Here is a 16,193-nt window from a genome sequence, read left to right on the forward strand (position 1 = left end):
CAGGGGCCCTTAAGTACATAGCATCAGCAAATAGAAGCAGAGTCTCAGATTTCTCATATTATTACTTTGGCATCATGAATTCAGGACTCAAATTCCATGATGCTGCTTATAATTCTGAAACTCAACATGAAGAAATAGAAGGAACATAAGATATTACACAGCTGATAAGAATGAAATAGGTCAGGCCAGGCATGGTGGCTCATGCCTGTAATCCCAACACTTTGGGAGGCCAAGGCGGGAGGATCACTTGAGCCCAGGAGTTCAAGACAAGCCTGGGCAACACAGTGAGACTTCATCTCTTAAAAAAAAAAAAGGCCAGGTGTGGTGGTGCATGCCTGTAGTCCTAGCTACATAAGAGGCTGAGGCAGAAAAATCACTTGAGCCCAGGAGTTCAGGGATGCAGTGAGCTATGATTGCATCACTGCGTTTCAGCCTGGGCAACAGAGCAAGACCCCATCTCAAAAACAGAAAAATGAAAGAGGTCAACCTCTATGTCCTAATATGGAAAGACGTACAAGGTGTTTCATCATTAAGTCAAAAGGACAAGTTACAATGTAGTATGAAAAAATAAATGACCACAGCATACACATAGATACATATATATACCTATACAAACACATATCTGTATCTATGTGTATATGTCTATATGTGCCTGGAAAATCTCTAGAGCATAGACAAGAAATTGTTAATAGTTGTTACCTGTGCCTCTTCTGCAGTAATAAGTCTAGGAGTGCCATTTATACTCTTTGGTACTGTTTGAATTATTTTTACCCTGGGTAAAAATAACATATTCATGTTATAATTTCTAAAAACTGGGTTTTAAAAAGTTATAGAAGATGAAGAAGGAGAGGGAAGGAGAGATACAGGCAGGAAAGAAGGTCTGGGCCACGGATCAGGAGACCAGGGTTTCACTCAAGAGTCCTGCACTGACTATGCAAGCTCATGCCAATCACTCCCCTCTGGATCTCCTTTATTGGTAAAATAAGGGAGCTGAACAAGATGCTCTTCAGGGACAATTTCCATTAGATAATGTTTACAAGATGCTTGGAGTAGATTTTATCTATAGAACATCTCTCTTTGATAAGTCTTGATGCTTTAAGCATCAGGTCTTAGAGAAAGGACAATGTAAACACGATTTCATTTTGACCCTCTTCACATTTCAGTGAGAAAACATTCCCACCGTCTTACAGACAGAGAAACCAAGTATAGACTGTAATGATCACTTGCCAACCAAATACACTGCTCACCAGACTCTGCTGCTCACAAAGAATTATGACTGCCAGGAGTTTTATAGCTCCCAATTCATTCTGTGCCTCTTCTGCAGAGGAGGCACACAGCTTATGCAAAACAAGCAGAAGGCACTCTACACTGGTAGAAGCAGGGTGAAATGTAAAGTGACTTCCTCTGGGTCACAGCATAAACAAAGCTCACTCCCAGCATATTTAGAAGTACTGAACCCTTGGTATCAACTCCACATCCCTCCCCCACCTGGACTGAAAGCTTCACCTTGAAGATGCGTTTCACTGCAGTCATTTTCTGAGCGTTTTCTGGGTCAGATGCAGTGAGAGCAGCTAAACCAAGGCTGCCAATGGAGTTGCTACATTGAGGACACCGTACTGAGTACCAGCTCTACCATGCACCCACTGGGCTCACCAGCGACCATGGTAAGAAGGGCCTGGCTAGCCTGGATCCAAGGAGTACTCTTTCAGTCTCCTGGGCAAAGTGACTTCGCACAGCTTTGAAATGCAAATGACCCAGTTTGCCCTCACAGGTATAGGTCTCTGCCTTGCAGAGGGTACTGGCTTCCTCTCCCAGAGCAGCTGCTTTGATTCTACCATCTTACTTCACTCCCCGAACCTGCAAACACCTTCATTCCTCCCGTCGCTTCACACAGTGAAGAACCCTCCTGTGTCAACTTTAGGTTGAACATTTGGGCATCAAGATTTCCCAATAGTTCCAGAAAGCGGTTACAGAATGCAAACACCCACCTTGCAGAGAAAGGCAGAGCCTGCTCTACTGACTCTACAAGCAGCAGCCTGGATTTTAAATGAGAAAAACAGAGACCATGGTGTGGCTAAAACACCACAAAGTAAAACATCTATGAAATGAATAAGACTGTTCACTCGAAGAGCATGCAGTGAGGCCACTAACTAGTAGTCAGCCTACTGGTGACCTTCACTATGGCACCTAGTCATCCTTGAGATGGGGTGATGATCACTGGCATTCATGACATTCCAGAGCTTCTAGAAGCTGCTAGTTGTTTATCCCACCCTCACTGTCAGCTCTCCATCGAGTTTGCTGACTGTTGTCTGCTTATCGCTGGCCTCAAGATACCCGTCAGAGCTCAATGGGGTCTTCAGTTGTCTTGGCTGAGTCCGTTCCTCTGTCTCGCTGCCCTTAGGTCCCCCTCACAAGGCCTAACTTTGTCCCCTGCCCTTCTTTATCCCGGGTACATCTTGCCAAGGCCTTTGAGGGCCTTCCGCTTATCAGCTCATCTCAGACCCCACCACATACTCAGAGGCCTCGTAGCTCCACTCACCGCCTCTGGAAGTTAAATACCAGCTCCTATCAGTCACTGGGTGCAGGACGAGTCAGGAGAAGAGAGCGGCTGGATTGCAGTGGGAGTGCATCCATGACAGAGAGTTTTGTTGAAAGGAACAAAACATGCTCAGAGGCCTGAGCAAGCAGAATTCGGGTGAGTCCAGCCATTGGTGAGGCTCACTTTTTGTCTGGGTAAGGCAGAAATGAGGGCAGAACAAGCCAACCAAAAAATACTGTAATATATTACAAGGTAGTTCCTACTTTGACATGCCTTAAGGACAAACAATAAACAGATTAACTGTATCCAGAAAAATAAAACCTCTATACAGGAATTTTCAGTCTTTTTTTTCTGAAGTGCTTTTCTTAACTCTTTATTGTTATGAAACAAATCTTGTGTCCATGGATCTGAAACGCCCACTCAAAGAGCCTTTCATAGCTGCATTCTGAGGGTCAGCTTCAAACATTCACTGAAAAATGAGGTGGGAGTGACTGTATTCTGGATGAATAAATTTTTCTAGCAATAGACATATCTGACGATGTAAGTTAAAATCAGCCGTTACTTGTTCCTCCGATAAATGGGAAACAGTGGAGAATATAGAGGTGGAAGACAGCCTCCACTCAAGTCCAAAGCAATCCTCTTCCCTCCTCACCTCCATCCCATCCATAGTGTCTTCCATTAGCCCCTCTTCATAATCTTCTATAGGTCATTAATTTCTGGATTATTTACAGTGCCTAATATTCTTGAAACCTCCCTCTATCACCCAATTCAACTTGTTTCTTGAGCACTGCACGTAAGCCAGGCCCTGAGTTGGGCACGAGTGTCCCCAGGGACATCAGACACCGTCTCTTCCTCAAGGAACTCATAATCTAGAGGTGAGTCAGACCTGTCCATGACCAGCCAGGCTACAGTGTGGACAGCAAAAGAGGAATGTGTGTCTTCTGGGGTCACAGAAGAGGGAAAGAAGTTTCAGGAGAGCTTCAAAAAGGGGTTATAGCTGATGGGGGTCTTAAGGCATATATGTGTAAGAGTTCATGGCTGTGCTGGGTGCAGAGGCTTATGCCTGTAATCCCAGCACTTTGGGAGACCGAGGCGGGCACATCACCTGAGGTCAGGAGTTCGAGACCAGCCTGGCCAACATGGCGAAACCCCGTCTCTACTAAAAATACAAAAACTACCCGGGCATGGTGGTGGGCACCTGTAATCCCAGCTACTCAGGAGAATCACTTGAACCCAGAAGGTGGAGGCTGTAGTAAGCCGAGATCATGCCACTGTACTCCAGCCCTCCAGCCTGGGCAACAGGGTGACTCTGTCTCAAAAAAAATAAATAAATAAAGAAGAGTTCACGGCTGAGGAAAGAGAAGAAAGATTCTAGGCATAGAAAAAGTGGCAGCAAAGTCATGGAGGCAGGAAAATGAGCCTGAAGTTGAGCAAGTCACAAGCATCCAAGGCAAGGTAATGGAGAAGGAATGAAGCTAGGAAGAGAGGTCAGAACAGATTGTGGAGGCCCGTGCCTGCCCCTTTACACTTTATTCTGGGGCAATGGGGAACCATTGAGGGTTTTAAAGCAGTACAATGACTCAGTCAGACTTAGGTTTTTAAAAATAATTCTGAGGTCAGGGTGTGGGATGGGTTAGAAAGGTAGAGATTGAAGGCCTAAAGTCCAATTATTATTCAAACATAAGAATAGTGACAGTGGAAATTAAAAGAAAGAAACTAATTTGAAAATTTTAGAGGAAAAACAAGCAGCCAAGCAGCTGTGGAAGTATTGGGGGGGGGGGGCGGGGAAGAAAGACCAAAAATGGTGTGAGAGTCTTACTTGGGGGGATGGTGACAACATGAACCTAGCTATAAAAAAGAACAAGGCAGAAAAGCAGATGTGGGGTGAAGAAGGTAGGCGAGAAGTCCCAGGATGACATGGTGAGCTTGAGACATCTCTACAGAAGCAAATAAAGACAGCAGCAGACTGCTGTGAAGCTGATCTGGGACTGAGGAGGAGGTCAGACTAGAGATAAGGATTCAGACCTATTGGCAATCCCAAAAAGTAAAAGCTGGCAGAGAGGAAGGAACAACAACAAACGCAGCAGCAGTGGTAAACAAGCTAGGAGGGAAAAAAGGAGGGCCCAGGTCACAGAAGCCCAGAGAGGACAGAGGTTCAATGGGAGAGTGGTCAAATGTTGTGGAGAAGTTGGAAACCTTGGGTCTGGAAGGAGGCTATTGCATTTCACAATAATTCTGACCTTCTCTAAAGTGGTTTTGGTACAGCTGCCTTATGAGAGTGGGTATATTGTGCAGTACTAATTAGCATCTCCATCCTCAGATGTCAAATAACTACATTGGAAGTAGGATTCAGAACATTAATTATTTATTAAAAGCTAATAAGGGGATTCAAGTCTATTAGGTTTAGTCATTGCAAATATAAAGCAATATATAAAGGTATGCAACTAATTACCTCTGTAATTTCAAACCATTAAAGATGCAGGATTAAAAAAAAAAAAAGAAACGCTGAGAATAAAGAGTCATGTAGTGTTGGCTTCCACCCCAATATGAGCAGGCACAGTGTTCATATTGGACACACATGGGTTCAAGTCCAGCTATTACCTTACTCAGTGGGTATTCATGGGTAAGTTAACTTTTCCAAGTCTGATTGTAAATAATAAATACACATGAAAACTCTCAGCATAGTGCTTACCACATAACTTTCTCAATAAATGTTGACTTATTGTTATAATAAACTCATTAGCATAACAATGCCTTGTATCCAAGTTAAAATTATATGAACTTAGTTACGTGTAATTTCAAACATTCATTCTTTAATTTTTTATGAGCTCCACACTCTAACCAACTGAGCTAACTGGCCACATGATTCTTTATTCTTTTTTAAATTTTTAATTATTTATTTTCAGATGGGGTCTCACTTTGTAGTCCAGGCTGGAGTTCAGTGGCATGATCGTAGCTCACTGCAGCCTTGAACTCCTGGGCTCAAGCAATCCTCTGGCCTCAGCCTCCTAAACAGCTGGGACTACAGGTGTGAGCCACTGTGCTTGGTCAGATTTTTAAAATTTTTTTTTTTTTTTTGAGACAGGGTCTCACTCTGTCACCCAGGCTGGAATGTAGTGGCACAATCACGGCTCACTGCAGCCTCAACTTCCTGGGCTCACGTGATTCTCCCACCTTAGCCTCCTGAGTAGCTGGAACTACAGGCACTTGCCACGATGCCCAGCTTTTTTTTTTTTTTTTAATTTTTGTAGAGACAGGTCTTGCTATGTTGCCCAGCCTGGTCTCAAACTCCTGGGTTCAAGCGATCTGCCCACCTCAGCTTCCTAAAGTGCTGGGATTATAGGCGTGAGCTGACGTGTCCAGCCTAATTTTTTAATCAACAAATATTTCTGAGACACTCCCCTCCGTGTATAAAGCATGGCTCTAGGTGCTGAGGTTTTGTTTTGTTTTGTTTTGTTTTTAAGCGTGAGACTCAGTTCCCCACTGCAAGAAGCTTGAACTAACAGTGTAGAAGGCAAGTGGACAATTACAAAACAAGATGATCCACCTGTAAGAAAGGAATGAAAAGGGTACTGTAAAAATACAAGGAGGAAGCAATCAGCGTTACCCCCAGGACCTGGTAAGGAAGAGGGGCTGTCAGGCAAGGTTACAAACAGAAGGCAACATGTAAGTTTTACAGACGAATCCACAAGGAAAATTTTAAGGATAGTAATAAATGTTAAGGCACCATCACAATCACACACACAAAAAGCCCTGAAAAAAAAGTCAGAGATGGAGGAAGTTCTTTTCCCAAGGGCAAACAGCAAGAGAAAAGGAGCTGGAAGCAACCCAGACTCTTGTCATCTAGCTCAAGGAGATTTTTTAGCTGAAATAAAACATTGCATAATATTTACACCCTTCCCCACCTGAGCTTGGGCTACATGCTCTACAAAGCAAATTAAACATCTCCTGCCTGTCCTCTAAAAGTCTACAATCTAAAAATAGGCACACTAATAAATGAACAAATTCAAGAACTTTGATGACGAACTATCACCCAAAGACAGTGTTCTGAAATAAACACTTCTCAAGTTCAGTTTGGCCCCCAAAATGAGGATGTTAATAAATTTTTCCCTTTCCTTTGGAGATGTTAAATACCAAGGGGAAATATTAAAATTGCATGGACGGGTTCCTTAAAAGATTATAAATAGAATTACTATGTGATCCCACAATTTCACATAGAGGTATATGTCCAAAAGAAGTGAAAGCAAGGTCTCAAGGAGATATCTGCCCACCCATGTTCACAGCAGCATTATTCACAATAGGCAAGAGTAGAAGCAACCCAAGTGTCTATAGATAGATGGAGGGAGAGGGAATGGAGAGTTAGTGTTTAGTGGACACAGTGCTTGCGTTTTGGAAGATGAAAAAAGTCCACCTTTTTCATGATGATGGGGAGGGATGATGGTGATGGCTGCACAGCAATGTGAATGTGCTTATGCCACTGAACTGTATGTACACTTAAAAATGGTTGAAATGGTAAAATTTATGTCACATATATTTGAGCAAATAATACACAGATACAAGGAAAGTTAATAATAATAAAAGAATTTGTGATTATGTTCAAATAGGGTGCATGTATCTAGCCCTAATTTAGCAAGTTTGAAGAAGGGAGAGATTACTGTGAAGTGGAATGTTCCAGGAAGAAGACACAGCCTTGAACCCAGGTTCTGATAGAAAACACTCCAAATCTGGGAGAAATGTTCAGGACTCAGTAAGCAGAAGTGGACAAACTTAGTTTAAGTAGAGGGTTTGTGATGGAAAGTGGTAAAAGAGTAGAAAAAAAGACTGGTGCCAGAATACAATGGCTCTTAAAAGCCAACTTTATGAGTCTGGATTTCTACCTCTACCCAGAGAAGAACCACGGGTGGCTTTTGAGAAGGGGTGTTATATGATGAAAACAGTGGTTCAGTGTGGGATGGTTTGGAGAGGGAGATCCTTAGTTGATAGAAAGTGGACTCCAGGTCGCTCAACTTGAGGGCTACCAAGGTGACTACAAAGCCTACTAAATCTGAAACAAAACACGCGGTGCTGCTAGCTTAAAGCTATGACTTTAAAATGTTATCAGGCCAAATGCTTGAACATGAATGGGATTCTTCTCAAAGCATACACAGAAACTGTTGACAGTGGTACCTTCTTAGAAATAGGGCTGAAGTTAGGAGAAGACTTTTACTCTTCATTGTATACCCTTGTATAATATGGATATATGTTTTAACCATGTACATGAATTTATTTTATAATTTAAAAAGTTTTTTAAATATGACAACCAGGAAGCATCAAAAAATATTTAGGCTTTAACCAGCCAATTCAAAACATTTCTAAAAATAAAGTGAAATATATTTCAATCTTGTTTCTCCCATATCTTAATCTCCATCACACAGTATAAACGTTGTGGGACTGATCTAAAAGTAACAGTACAAAGTACACAGCACATCTAAGGCTTCACTTCAAACAGATGTCATGAATCATCCCAAAATAAAAACATCTCCTTTTTGGTGTATTTAAATGAAAAGTCTGCCGAGACTATTCCAAGTCAACACCCTGACAAAAACAGAAATAAAAAAAAAAATAGCCCATGGTACATTTGATAAAATACATCACCATCTCAGTAAATGGTCTTTTTGTTCATCCAGTTGTTCAGGCCAAAAACAATGGAATCATCTTATTCTTTTTCTCTCATCCTCTATATCCAAATCTTATAATCTCTACACTCAGAACCCAACTGCATCTCACCAGCACTATCATCCTGATCCATCCTCTCAGTCCTGAACCACCGCAGTAGCTTTCATGGGACTCCTTGCCTCCACTCTTGTGCCCCACAATCAATCCTCTTTAGGGCAGCCAGAAAGATCCGCTTGAGACACAAATCCGAACAAGTCACTCCCCTGCCCACAACTTCCAGTGGCTTCCTATGACACTTGGGCTAAAACTCAAAGGTCACAAAGCCTGTACCATCAAGACCCGGTTTTCTCTCCAGCACTGTGGTCAGCTCTCCCCATGACACCCTGCACTCAGGCCACACTGGCCTCTTTGCCATTGCTTGGACACAGCAGTGGCCCCACGTTGGGGGCTTCCCACTTGGTATGGTTTGTCTGTGTCCCCACCCAAATCTCATCCCCACCCAAATCTCATCTTGAATTGCGGCTCCCATAATCCCCACATGTCGTGGGAGGGACCTGGTGGGAGGTAACTGAATCACGGGGGTGGGTTTTCCTGTGCTGTTCTCGTGATAGTGAATAAGTCTCATGAGATCTGATGGTTTTATAAAGGGCAGTTCCCCTGCACACACTCTCTTGCCTGTCACTGTGTATGACATGCCTTTGCTCCTCCTTTGCCTTCTGCCATGATTGTGAGGCATCCCCAGCCATGCTGAACTGTGATTCAATTAAACCTCTTTCCTTTATAAATTACCCAGTCTCTGGTATGTCTTTATTAGCAGTGTGAGAACAGACTACCACTCAACCTCAATCTCTTCTCCCAAACATCCCATGCCTCTCTCCCCACTTCATTTGAGTCTCAGCCCAAATCAAGCCCCATCAGATAGTGTTTTCCCAACCACCCTACCTGAAATAGTAGAACCACCCTTCTTTCCCTTCATATTGCTTTATTTTTCTTTTCAGCAATTGAAATTACAATATATATTTTTGTCTGTTGCTTGTCATTTAGTTCCTCTCTCCCTCAACTACAATGTGCACTCTATGACAACAGACATTTTTGCCACATTCACTGTTACATTCCCTGGGCCTACAGCATGTCTGGCAAATTAAACGAGAACTCAGTAAATATTTGTTGAAGACTGACATACAAATCAAGGCCCTCAAGATCACTGGACAAAAAGCGGCTGCTGAAGTCCAAAATGAAGCATAAGCACAATAATGCCCAGTAAATTTGGGGTAAAGGAATGAAAAAGCCAAAACATCAATTAACAGGCAGATGAACCCTTCATTCATCTATAGCATGCTACTGAGAATCCATTAATTCATGCTTTGGAACATCATCTGTGCATACTCTGGAGGGCCATTCTTGAGGTTCTGTGGCTATGGTAAAGGGTAATACCATTAACAAATGTCTTCTCTCCAGAACCAAGGAACTTATGTGGAATATTCTGTTGAAGAAAAAAAGCAACCGTGGTCTCAACCAGAAGGCCCAGAATATTCAATTACTCCACTGAGAAGACCTGGAAACAGCCCCAGCCTCAGAACTAGGCAACTGGGTCAAAGTCAGGTTTTGGAATAAACTACTAGAGGGACCTTGAGTATATAAATGTACATTTCTAATCCTGTTTTGTAACTGGAAACCAGGAATAATCAGATCTTCCCTTCACATGCTCATCATAAGATAAAATAAGATGATGTGGAGACAAAGGCATGCTGAAAATTGAGTGGACTATAGTTATCTGTGATCATCATCTTGTACTGGCTGGGATCTAATTCACTTTCTCTTCACCGCCACTGGTGAGCTTTGTCAACAAAGATTTCATCACACCCCTTTATGACTTAAAAACTTCCAGTGGCTCAAACTTCTTCACAGGCTGAGCCCCAACCACCTTTCTGGTCACACTTCTGCCATGTGGAACTACGCTTCATCCCCTAATCTAATCATGCTTTATTGTCTGTGCTGGGCAATTGCCTAAACCCCCACTCGCAGGCCCCCTCATCCTCCCTTCTTCCATTATGGAAATCCTAGGCACTTTCAAAGGTCTTCTCATTTCCCCAACCTGAATGAGATGTTTCCTCCTGTACACCCTCTCTCTCAGGCATCCTATTGAATCACTGCTTGTTTGCAAGGCCATTTTCGCACCAGATCAGTGATTCTCCATCTGATCTCTTTGTGTGTCTTCAGCACATAACAGTGTAAGACACGTGGTAGACACCCAATGTCTGCTCTTTTTGAATACCTCTCAATTCTTTCTCGGGCCTTTCTACCTCTAACTCTCTATGACTTATGACTCGAAGTCAGTATTATGAAGGGGTTTTCTTGCTTTTCCGCCCTTCTGGAAATATGCTGGAAGATGAAGCTAATTGACCACTCCTAGGGTTCTTCTAGAAACAGGCTGGGACTCGAAAGAGGGACAGAATAAGGTTACAGACTTCTTTCTGGTCCACATAATTTATGCCTTTAAAGTATGCTCTGTTTTATTTGAATTGCTGTACATTCTCAAATGAGACATGCCATATTTAAGTCTGGTACAAATGGAAAATATTTTCAAAGTATTCATTTTTTGAATTATTCAAGTTTCTTCTCCTTTTCACAATGGTGGAAACTCCTAAATTGACTATAATTCAAAGCAATTATTGTTCTTTAGCTGTCAAGGTGCCCTGTTATTCTCTTCACAAATATCCTGGATGATCTGAGCCTGGTTCAACGCAAAGCCTATTTTTTTTCTAGTCCTGTGCCTTTTCACTTGCTAAATTTACAACATTCAAATGAAAGAAAGGAAGCCCACTTTTGCCCCCACTGCTCACATGATATATGTCTGAGTTTTAATTGCCCTTGTAATTCTACCCTCAGCCAGGTCTGCACAGGTATGATGTGGAAATAAAACATTATGGCAAAGCCTGAGAAGCACCTGCTGAGGTAGGAAGAAGAGGGCTTTGTAATATTTCCTGCAACCAGGAAAAAGGAAAGAGAAAAATGAAAGGTGGTCTGGGAATTTGATAAGCTAGCCAGACAATTCATTAAGGAAGCATTTTCTGTCTATGACCACCTCTAAGACTACGTGAGCTATAAAGGCTAGGGATCCCCTGGTGGTTTGATATTCAGCTGAGGCTGGCTGAAAATGGAAGAATTTTGATCACTTGGCTGTGAATTAAGAAATACAGGCAGCAACAGAGGGAAACACACTATGGCATTTCCTAAATATTTACCAAGGGGAGTTGGCAATCCGTGAGCGGAGCCAAATCTGACAGTGAATTCTCCTGACTGCCTCCTACGCTCTTCCTCAATCACTATCTCCATCTCCAAAACAGGTGACCTTCACCTAATGGGGTGAAGAAGGAAGCATCTCTGTGATAAACCCAGCAAATGCCACATGATGATTCTGGCACACAGACCACTGCCTCTACTCTTCCTCCTCAGATTTCTTATCTAAAACAGAGGAGTAACCTATGATCTGTCTGGTAAAATCAACTGAGTCAATACAAGCTACTTCAAAGATAAAATTCTTCTTTCCACAGTCATTTTTGGCTTGTGATATCCATATGGTTTCAGAACCCAGTATCCATGAACTTCCTTGCCAGTCCTCATTATATAATCAAATTTCTCATCAGCCCACATAGCACAGTTATTTTCACTCTTGATCCTCCCAAGTTCACTGATAAATGTTAATCTGTAGGTCTGAGGTTATTTAAATTCTGTAATTTTAAAATTCCATAACAAAGAAATATATTTTAAATCACTTTTTAATTAATTCATGAATTAGAGATGGCACCTCATTCTGTTGTCCAGGCTGGAGAAGAGTGGCACAATCATAGTTCAGCCTCTCTAACTCCCGGGCTCAAGCAATCCTCCTCCCTTAGCCTCCCAAGTAGCTGGGATTATAGGCATAAGCCACTATACCTGGCTTTTTATATCAATTTTTTGTTTGTTTGTTTGAGACACAGTCTCGCTTTATTGTCCAGGCTGGAGTGCAGTGGCGCGATCTCGGCTCACTGCAACCTCTACCGCCCAGGTTCGAGCAATTTTCCTGTCTCAGCCTCCCGAGTAGCTGGGATTACAGGTGCCCACCACCACACCTGGCTAATTTTTGTATTTTTAGTAGAGATAGGTTTGGCCAGGCTGGTCTCGAACTCCTGAGACCAGCCTGACTAGCATGGTGAAACCCCCTCTCTACTTTAAATCTCCCACTGGTCATGTTTCCTACCTTTTCAGGTCTTGAGCAGAGAGTAAAATTTTGTGTTTGATTTTGAAATTAAAGTGCTGCTCTTCAAGAACAATTTGGTGATTGGGTTTAGGTTAAAACACGTATCTGACGGTCTCAATAGTTCTCTAAAGTCCTTCCTCATGCCCCCCAAAAATGGACATAATTACTTAAGATTTCTTGTCTCTAGATCGTAATGTGTATAACTATTGTTTTAAAATGTATACATGTGCACACCTTACAAGCAATGGGAGGAGATTATAGAACAGTTTAGAGTTTAAAGCCTGAGACTGCCTTCTCTCCTGCTTATCCTCAATACCTTTTCTTTAAGATTGCACTAAAATAAAAGTACTAGATATTAAAAACACATCCTCTCATAATCTCCTCCAAAGGAAATAAAATCTCAGTAGTTTGGTTAGGCAGAACTTCAGGAAATAAACCATATTGGCCTTGAGAGTGAGACAGAAAAGAAGTGAACTCGAGTAATAAGAAGTATGGGTGCCATAGCTACACATCAATGATCAGGTACATTCAGTTAGGTCTTGCCTTCAAGTAAGTATGCACATGGAAGGTTGGGTTCAGTGACCTCCAAAATCCCTTCCCTCTCCAATAGTGTTTGCCTCATGAATTTTTTATAGCCATCCTCTGTCCTATCACACTGTCCCTATGCATCATCAAGCCCTCCTGGCCACTTCCAGGACTGAAAGGAAAATCTGTTCTTTTAAAAAAAAAAAAAAAAAAAAAAAAATCCATGCTTTGACTCCTGCCAAAATTATAGTTCTGTCCTTGAAACAATGACCTGAAAATAACGGGTAAGGCTAAAAACCTCTGAGCAAATAAATGCCCAATATTGTCTTCAGATAATATTTTTTAAGCTCCTCTGATATGAGCAGAACTATTACCTGAGGTCCTAGGAATGAAGATTATGAAGCTGGAAGACAAAGAGTCAAATCTTCCCAATTTGTACTCTATATTCCTTGCTGAGTGTCTAACCTTAAAAAGAAGGTAGAACCAAACAAACTGAGTTTGAATCCTGGACCCATCTCTCATTAGCTGGGTAATATGAGGCAAGTTATTTAATCTTCCTGAACCTGTTTCCTGACTTGTAAAATGCTGATATGAGCTACCTTATAGAGTTACCATGACAATTAAATTGGATAATATAGAGAAAACGCTGAGCATTCATTTGTTGGTTTCCTCATTCATTCAACAAAGGTTAACTGAGGTTCCACTACCATCCAAGTACTGGGTACAACACCATAAAAGACAGAATAAATAAAAGCTATTATTATTTTTATTTACCAAAAACAGTTTGTTTCCAGAGCTGCAGCAGACCTGTCAAACTTTGACTTTAGTTCAAAACTTTCATTCACACCTAGCTTGCCTAAAATACTCATTTTTATTTTGCCAAATGTGATCCCAGGTAGGAATCTTGCTCCTGTCATACCTTCACCCCCAAAACTAGTCATCTAGCAGGCGTTCTGCTATAGGACACCTTCAGAACACTTGGAAGAAGCATTGATCAGAGCCAAAGGTGGTATCCCAACTCTCCTCTGGGCAAGCCGCTCAGGAGAACTTGATATGCCTGTGCTACAAGGCCCATCCTGGATGCCTGGGAGTCCTTGGGTGCTTACAATTCCATGAGTGGACTCTGAGTCTTCCCAGAACTCAAGATTAATAGGACTGGCTCATCCCCAATCATTGCCACTGGGGCACTGATAAAGCTAAGAGCAACAGCTAAGGGGTCTGAAAGCCACATTTTCATGAGCGTTTATGTCTTTCAATGGTGCTTTACTCTAGAGTTTTTGATAAAATTCTTTATAAATGACCCACCTCTGGAGTTGGTGGGTTTCAAGGCTGGTGGGCTCTTCTTCAACGTAAGTTTAACATTCCCTTTCCTGGCTAGCCTGCAAGCCTCCAGGCAAGCACAGGCCTAGCTGTGTCAGGTGCTGGACATTCAGCATACATTAACAATCATTTTGCACTTAGGAAAAAAAGGTGTTTTCAATTGCATTTTGGAACCTGAGACTCAGAGCAAAAGAATAAAAGTTGGATCCTGAAATAAGAAATGACCTGCCTTGGGTTATAGTGGGGGAAGGGGTGGGCAAAGAGGGAATTCTAGAATAAAATTCAGAGCCATCTGGGAAGCTAAGGATAGGACAGTGGACAGTTGAGCTGTGCCTAAAAATCTTTGATTCGCAGACTCCTCTCATTAGGGAACCGCCTGAATCTCTTTCCTTAGAAACTAAAATACGGATCGTGACTACCTCCAGGCAGGGGTTTTGCATGACTGCCTCCTACCTGGAGGTGACAGCCTAGTCTCTCCCCACAGAAATTCTCAGTACAAAAAGACTGTCACTATATCCCCCCACCCCACCCCCCAATCTGATGCATCTAAAATTTAGAGGTACAAAAAACAGTGGCTTCTTTTCATTTTCCTTACTCCTGGCTGGCGCCTCTAATTGCTCACTGAAAACAGTGGTTTGGATATTAATAGGCTATAACTCAAGGCCCTACCTGAAGCTCGTTGTCAGGGAAACAGTACTCCAGCCCCGCAGCTGCTTCCCCAGCCTGGGAAGTACGGATGAGTTGGTGGGAGTTGGGGATTGTTTTACAGCTTCTGTTATTTCTCCCACTTTCTGCTATTTCTCAAGACCAAGTTAGAGGAAGAGGGGAAACTGGAGAGGAGGGTGAGGGTAGAGTAGCCTGGAGAAGCTTAGAGGAAGAGAGGAACTCTTTGGGAGAGGAAGACTAGGGGTCCTTGAAGTATGGCTTGGGGCACTAGGATCTTTCCTCCCTCGGTCTACACGGGGTCACTCTCTGGGTGGTTCCCAGCGCCCGGAGGCCCGGCCCCCTCTGCTGCCCTCACCTGTCCTTCCTGCCTGGGCGCTGGGTGGCCCGAGGAGAGCGCAGCCAAGTTCCCCAGAAGAGGGATATGAACGGCCACAAGGCTGAGAAGCCGGATAGAAAAAGGTAGAGAGAGCAGTGCGGCGGTCGGACGGGCTAGAGGCGCAATCCCCTTCGCTCCCAGGCCGGGGTCCTGGAGAAGGCGGACGAGAACACGCACCCCCGTCACCCTCTCCCTGCGTCCCGGGGTGACGGACTCTCCGGGATCCCGCTCTCCAAAGCTAGCACCAAGTGCCTCGGCCGCCCGCGCGCGTTCCCGCGTCCCGGGATGATCTTTGCCGCAGCTGCCGGGCCTCCCGGGCCCCGCACCCCTCCCACCCCACGCCCGACAACCGGGGCTGGACTCCCACCCGGTCCTCTGGGCCCTGCGCGTCAGGCGCCCCCTGGGCCCAGCGCTCCTCTGAGCTGGCGCCGCGCGTCGCAGCCTTGCGCACCCGCACCCAGCTCCCTTGGCCGCCGGGCCCTCCTGTGACTCACCTGCCCTGGGACTGAAGCGCGGGCCACCCCGAGCCCGGGGGTGGCGGCGGCGGCGGCGCAGGGGGAGGAGGGCAGCGCGGGGCTCCTGGCACAGCGGCCGCCGGGCGCCTGGTGCTGCCGAGCCGCGGACCCGCCCAGAGATATAAATAACATTATCTGAGGAGGGACATTCCTGCCGGGGGACATCGCTGCTGCCGGGACCAGATAGTCCCGCGGCGGGGGCGGGGAGGCGGGGCCGCAGCCTCCCGCAGCGCCAGGCCCAGCCCCCGCCTTCCCCACCCACTCACGCACCTGCCAATCAGCCTCCGCGCCTGGGGGCACCTGCCGGGCCTCAGCCGGTCTCCTGGAACCCGCCTCTGCCTCCCCGCCCGCCGCTGA

The 16,193-nt window shown here is 44.2% G+C and overlaps 1 protein-coding gene across 1 annotated transcript in view; it reads right to left on the bottom strand.

Annotated features, from left to right (window-relative positions):
* The window catches only part of SPTB (spectrin beta, erythrocytic), a 133,918-nt gene extending 118,007 nt beyond the window's left edge, over nt 1–15,911 (bottom strand). Inside the window, exon 1 of the mRNA XM_054530214.2 lies at nt 15,816–15,911. The gene's annotated coding sequence lies outside the window, so the exon portion shown is untranslated. The remainder of the gene's footprint in view (nt 1–15,815) is intronic.
* Between the last annotated feature and the right edge of the window lie 282 nt (nt 15,912–16,193).

This window comes from Pongo abelii, chromosome 15, assembly GCF_028885655.2.
Source record: "Pongo abelii isolate AG06213 chromosome 15, NHGRI_mPonAbe1-v2.0_pri, whole genome shotgun sequence".
Lineage (NCBI taxonomy): Eukaryota > Metazoa > Chordata > Mammalia > Primates > Hominidae > Pongo > Pongo abelii.